A 6,997-nucleotide genomic window follows, 5' to 3' on the forward strand; every position below is an offset into this window, starting at 1 on the left:
ATAACACCATATGTCTGCAGAGGTTAACCATTGATGAAGTCTCTCTCTCTCTCTCTCTCTCTCTCTCTCTCTCTCTCTCTCTATCTATCTATCTTTTGCATGACATCTATGCGCGTTGCCTTTGATTCCAACTGCTAAGGCAATATACAAGAAGTGAGGGTGGTCCTCCTCTTGAGTTCATGCAGACACCAACTTTGGTTCATCTCGGATTGCAAAGAATCTCTCAATCTCTCTCTCTACATTGATGGGTTGGCGGACTGCCTTCTTGACATGCAGGCAGAGGAGCCCTCGATCTATGGCTATTCTCGAGGCTTGCTAGTGTGGACGCTGCCTACTAGCATCCATGTCAGAAGCTAGTGCAAGATGTTGTGCCTGCTTCATGCCCATGTGTGTTGTCTCTCTTTCATCCCCAACCCAAGATATCCAGTCTTATTGGCTTGGAATTGCTGGAAAAAGGGCTTCTAAATTTACCTCGCCACTTGGAAAATCCCTGATCCACATCCTGCTTGTGGTGGCCATGGGCTTGAGTGTAGTTGATTTATGTCAAATTTTGCTACTCTTGAAAGACAACATAACTATTTATTTAACAAACATTGCATACATTATCGTCTATTACTATTTGTTCTTCCATACCGTTTGGAAGATGCACTAGTTTCATTTACATGAGGAGTCTTTAAAGGGTGAGCTCTACTCTCAGCCGCACAAGCACAAAATTAACCAGCGCTTGCATGCTACGTCAATTCCTGCGGCCGCTAATCTTGAAGCGCTCGGTACCACATAGAGGCGCACCAACTACCCTGATTAGCTTTTCCACGAGGGTAGCTATTCCTTCTTCACCATGAAACTCTCTAGCGCCCCCTCACAAAGAGATCGCGCAGCCCTTCACTGTCTTTCTCCCTCTCTCTCTTTCTCAAGGAGAGGTAAAAGCAAAGCAGAGCGAGCTTCTGAAGAGGCAATCATGCCAAACTTCCGAGGAATCGTAAGTCTTTCTTTGATCACGTCGTTCCCTCTCACTACATCATCCACACTCACTTGACACTCACACATGCATACATAAAATCTCTCGCATACACATATTGCATTGCATTGCATTGCATAGCATGCATAACTTACTTGCTCCTGATGTTTGTTGTTGTTTCCGGGTGGAGCTGTGAGTGCAGGCGGACTTTAGAGAGTTCATCATTGTTCATGACTCATGTATGTTAGCTTCGGACTTCTCTTCCCTCTGGGAGCTATATGTGCTCGCTTTATGCAACTTTCCAGGAAGAGAAAAGATTTCGGCACAACCATTGCCAGTTGGTATAAGTTACACTTATGGTCCGAGGTATGATACCTATGGGTGCACATACACATTGTGTGTGTGTGTGTGTGTGTGTATGCAATCACAAGAAGATTTGGAAATTTTCTCATGTAAGAAACGGAGCCTTTTTCAGTGTTTTTCATACAATTCATAACATCATGAGCTTCTGCTCGAGAGGCATACCTACCTAGGTACAATTGGGGGTAGGGGACCACCGGCCCGCCCATCGGGCCGGCGGTCCCTGCCCCCAATCGTACTTGGCTAGGTATGCGGTGCCTCCCTCACAGAAGCTCATGATGTTGAGGTAAGTTAGAATGTGGGAATTATTGTGAGAATTTGTCCAAAACTTCTTGTGAATATGTGTGTGTGTGTGTGTGTGTGTGTGTGTGTGTGTGTGTGTGTGTGAGAGAGAGAGAGAGAGAGAGAGAGAGAGAGAGAGAGAGAGAGAGAGAGAGAGAGAGAGAGAGAGAGAGTTTTGAGATGACATGTATGTTTATGAACAGTCTCTCGCGATGGCAATCATGATAGCAGGCGTAGTGAGTGGGTTTTCTCAACTAGGAATTAGCTCTACACATACACTCCAACGCTTGGGCTATGCTCTATGGATTATGATTTGGTTTCATGTCCTTGCTGCCTTCTTCCTTCGGCCACCCATGTAAGCCACAATGTGTGTGTGTGTGTGTGTGTGTGTGTGTGTGTGTGTGTGAGAGAGAGAGAGAGAGAGAGAGAGAGAGAGAGAGAGAGAGAGAGAGAGAGAGAGAGAGAGAGAGAGAGAGAGAGAGAGAGAGATGCTAACTTAAATTGTAGGGGCTCCATGGAGAGAGGAAAGTGGTACGTTGCCCATTGGTTGATGGGGACCGCAGCAATCATACTAGGAATCTACAACATGTACTCCGGTATTTCCATATGGGAGAAGGTTTTTCCTCATGAGAAATTGAGAGGCTTGAACATAGCCTTCCCAATCCAAATTGGCGTTATGGCCTTTCTCCTCCAACTATACCTTCCGAAGAGCAACGACATCATTGAATTAGTGGATGAAAAAGCCTTTCATCACACCAATTCATGAGACATACATGTGGTTTAAGTAGATGTTGTAGGCTAGCTTGCAAGGTAGCAGGGCAATTAAAGCACGACTCCATAATAGTTCAGTTGCAGAGTCATTTGGATTGCAGAGTCATTTGGATTGCAGAGTCATTTGGATTGCAGAGTCCTTTGGATTATAAATCATAAAGACATGATTTTTTTCCAAAAATTTACAACGGCATTGATGATACACCAAGTTTTGGGTCTTTCATGGAGATCTTTATATTTATTTTTGCAAAAGCAAACAAAAATAATTGTTCCTTCTGTTAGAATGTGATTTGAAGCTTGTTGATTATGTCCATTGCATTTGTTAGAATGTGAGTGCATGAGCTAAATTATAGCACCTATATGAAGAATTTGCTAATGCGCTCCTAACAACATGCCAGCTTTTTTTTGTTTTGGATTTGGTATATGGCATTTCTCCATATTGAAGAGATCTAGCTTTTGTCCCACCTCATAGCATGTTTTCTTCAAGGCAAGCTCACACTCGAGCCGATTTTGTAATTTTAGCCGACTAAAAATACGTTAAGCCCGGGTTTTTGCGAACAATATTCACCATGTATGTCAAGTGTAGTATTTGCTGAAGGACATTGATTCCTTGGCAAGCTTCTGATATGGGAAGTCTTCTCTTGAAGTGCACTTAATGTACATGGTGCGTGTGTGTGTGTGTGTGTGTGTGAAAGAGAGAGAGAGAGGAGAGAAGATTAACATCCTTCTGAGAAAGTGATTACAACAAGATGACCAAGAGGAGATTCCATGGTGATGACTCTAATGTACTTTTGTGCTACAAACACTCCTTTACTTTCTTGGTGTTCAAAGAGAACTTGTGTGAGAACTTTTTTGTGAGAATGTAGGTGCTTGTGGGTTGTGCTCTTCTTTTCTTGCAATGTTATGATTTTCTTATCCTTAGTTGCCATGTCAAATTTGAGGAGAGCCATGTTGGCTTGAATCTGTTTGAGCTTTTGCAGCAAGGCACATACCTTTCCCATGGGGATTGCTTGGAGACTGGTCAATGAATTGTGTCATGCTTGAGAATAAAGCTGATGCAAAGTTTTCCATTGCAAAAATCCAGGTTGTTGGTGGTCCTAGCATGTATGGAGTATAGGAAACGTATCTTTCATAAAAGGCATAGGAAACGTATACGACTAATTTTCAAAGATACTCTTATGACTTGTAGAAGAGACATGCTTACAGAAAATTGACCATATTATTTTAAATATGGAGTAGGATGATTTTGTATGGTAATGATGCCATCGGTGGTGGATTTTTGAGCTCTATGATGTCTATGTTTACATCCAAAGTTTTTTCATATGACAGTCAGACGTCAAATGCATATGAGTTTGAAAGTATGGAATGAGTCTGATTTAGACCCCTTGGCCATTTCACACACAATCCTAATTTTTGAGCATTTTAAAAACATTTTCTAGCATGAAAATCCAAATAACCATTGAGTCTAAAACTAGAGCATTTGTAACCTAGCAAATTTCCATGACAATATAACTAGAATGAATTGTGAATCAATGACTATCACCCATGAAAACCATTTTTTTGAACCTAACTAGGGTCAAGTTTGGGACTTGATAAATTAAACTCCTATTTTTTCAAACTTCTTTAAATGTTTGATAATCATTTCAAATAAGATTGAATGTAACTATGTTGCATCTTGTATTGCCATTTCTGCGGGTCTGTCACACGTGTCAATGCAAGGAACTTGCCGATACACTGTGGTGCGAGCCATATATGGCTCCAAGCACACAACAAACATAAACTAGTAAGCTTAGAGATGGCGTTGGTGTGTCACTCACTGCTCTACGCTTCTTGTTGTGGAGGATTCCTCGTCGCGAAGAAGAAGGAGACGCCGCTACGTCGCGTTCAACCGCCTCGCCGTCGTTGTGCCGCCGCAATGCTCGATCGCACTCTCTCTCTCTCTCTCATGCATACACACACACACACACACACACACAAGGAGATGAAGAAGAAGAAGATGGAGATGGAGAAAGAGCACTCTTCAATTGCACAAATGAGAGAATGAGTGAATTTTAGGTTTAGTTGAATTTTATATGAGCTCGCCCCATTCACACTTGGGCGCCCATGCTTAGCTAACTAATCCCTTGAATGTTCCAGTTAGAGTGCGCCTCTCATCGACGATCACTCTTACCCTTTTCCTATTGGACCGACAAGCCCGATACCTGACTTTACCAAGTAAATAATACAACGTCCGTCGTAGGTGATAGGGTGTCCATGAGCCGTGAGGGTTAACACCATTCTTTCTCCTCTGTCTTGTTGGCTCTATTCTTAGTTGTGATTACACAATTTTATATGAGATCCACACTGAGGCTCCTTTTAATGAACTTATATGCTTCATAATTGCTATCTTCCTCTAAGTATTTCAACCTTTTCTTGTTTGCCCTTGACCTCTCTGTGCATGGGTTCATTGAGGTTCACAAAAGGAGAAACTTTTCCTTTGATAACATTTCTTTTGTGTGGCATATTTAAAATGGGCCAAGTTTGTGTCACATTTCTCCCAATGGCAATGTACTTTTGTATTGTTACCACTCTCTTCTTTTCTTGCGTGCATAGAATTACCTATGGAAAATTTTCATGTAAGGATGTAGATGTTTGGATTGTGCTCCCTTTCTTTTGGCCCATACTCACAATTGAGAGTGGAGATGTTATATCAACTCAACAAACAATTTACAATGAACCTCAAGCACTCATTATAAGAGGTTGTGTGCACTTGTGATGCTATTAGGCGAAGAAAATACATTGGGTTTTTATACTCCCCGGCGTCGCTAAGACCGTCGCTAAAAGTGTCGATACGGGAACATCGCTATGAGCGTCGCTATATAGCGACGCCTATAGCGACGATCATAGCGTCGTTTACAGGCCATCTATAGCGACGTTCATAACGATGCTATAGAGTCTTATATAGCGATGTCCGAGAGAATTTTTTTTTGGTGGCAGGGCATTGAATGCCCTACCATCCATCAACCATATTGAATGTTTCAATAATAGAGTAAACCTAAATGAATCCAAGATAATCATAGATTCACCTTTGAAAGAAAGTGCAAGATTAGATATAGACCCAAAGTAGTCACCCACAAGACAATATAACCATTAACTCCATCATCCATAATATTGTTTCCACAATAAAGATACAAAACTGACAAAAGTAAATTGATGAAAGTAAATCAATGACAATTGTACACATCATAGGCAAAATCACTTGATTGTTAAACTTTGCAAATGTAATAGTTACAACACCATTGTCATTATTGAAAAAATATACGTGGTTTTCTAATAGTTACAAAAAGATGTATAAACATCATCTCATGATACATATTCTATGACAAAAGGAAACTTATGCTATCTAGCTACGGCTAGACTGACGTCTTCTAATCAGACGTCTCATCGCATCCAAGCGGCGTATCTGTCGGATTCTGCAAAAAAAACAATAAGACAGCTTTCTATAAGTATAAACATTATAAAACAATGCAACAAATAGAAAAGAGTAAACCCTAATACTAACCATGTCACCGCGAGAACTCAGAATGTCAAGCAGTGCATTTAAGCCCTTCTTGCCTGCGTACTTGCGCTCGTACGGTGTGGGGTCACGTCCTGTCATCAACAATTGTCAAAACATACAAAGAATCCATTATGTTAGAATTTAAAAACCCCTAAACCCTAAACTATCAATCCCAAAGAGCAATTGCACCAACTTCGCAAGTTTGTAGATTGTGTTACGGACGTCAAGAGACAAACATCCCTCAATGGCCACTGATAAAATAAACTGTAAAACACGTGCAACAATGATATTAAAGTCTACACACGAATTTGTTACACAATTCCCACTATGATATATTCCACTATGAACATACTTGACACATTTTATGCCAGTCGTGTGACTTCAAACCGGTAAGCTTTCCTTCTTTAGTACAACATGTTCGAAGCGAGTGCATTACGCCAGTGGGGGTCTGCACAGATTAAATGGTCTCTTTTACTTTGCATTCTTGGGCTCTTGTGAAAAGCCATGGCGCTTTAGGGAGTTTTATCGATCCACGGATGCTGTCTGCGCGCCCAATATTGCTCCATACGATCCACATTTCTAAGGTCAACCGTGGCTCCCAAAGTGTATATTTCTTGCCGGTCAAATGGTCCCATAGCAGATTACCCACATTCTTGAATATGTGCATTGGATCGAGCAAGTGAGTGATCATGAGTCGGGGCCAATATGGTAACTCATACCATAGAGAGAGTCTCTTCATCCTTGGGGGCAAACCGTCATCACACATCTCCTTCTGCTCTAACCATGCTTGTGTCGACATCCTCAGTAGCTCTCTTCCAAAAAAGCCATCGCATAACACATGATTTTGGAAGATACGCTTGATGACCGTTGTAGATTTACTTCTTCAATGAGGGCGCCGGACGTGCATTCAGTCTAGGTCCACATGTGACACATGCTCTGTATCCGCTTGTTTGAAGTGCTGCATGTATACACATGATAATAGATAAGCTTGAGAAAAACCAAGATTTACAGTGTTTGAGTTTAATTGTAAATCACCTGAGCATTCTCTTAGTCCGGGATAGTCATGCATGGTCCACATTAGAATGCCT

General features: G+C 41.5%; 1 pseudogene; it reads left to right on the forward strand.

Annotated features, from left to right (window-relative positions):
* The first annotated feature begins 958 nt into the window (after nucleotides 1–958).
* On the forward strand, nucleotides 959–2,366 carry LOC147435804 (cytochrome b561 domain-containing protein At4g18260-like; annotated as a pseudogene).
* The last annotated feature ends 4,631 nt before the right edge of the window (nucleotides 2,367–6,997 follow it).

The sequence above is a fragment of the Adiantum capillus-veneris genome, chromosome 18 (assembly GCF_014529385.1).
Source record: "Adiantum capillus-veneris isolate H3 chromosome 18, ASM1452938v2, whole genome shotgun sequence".
Lineage (NCBI taxonomy): Eukaryota > Viridiplantae > Streptophyta > Polypodiopsida > Polypodiales > Pteridaceae > Adiantum > Adiantum capillus-veneris.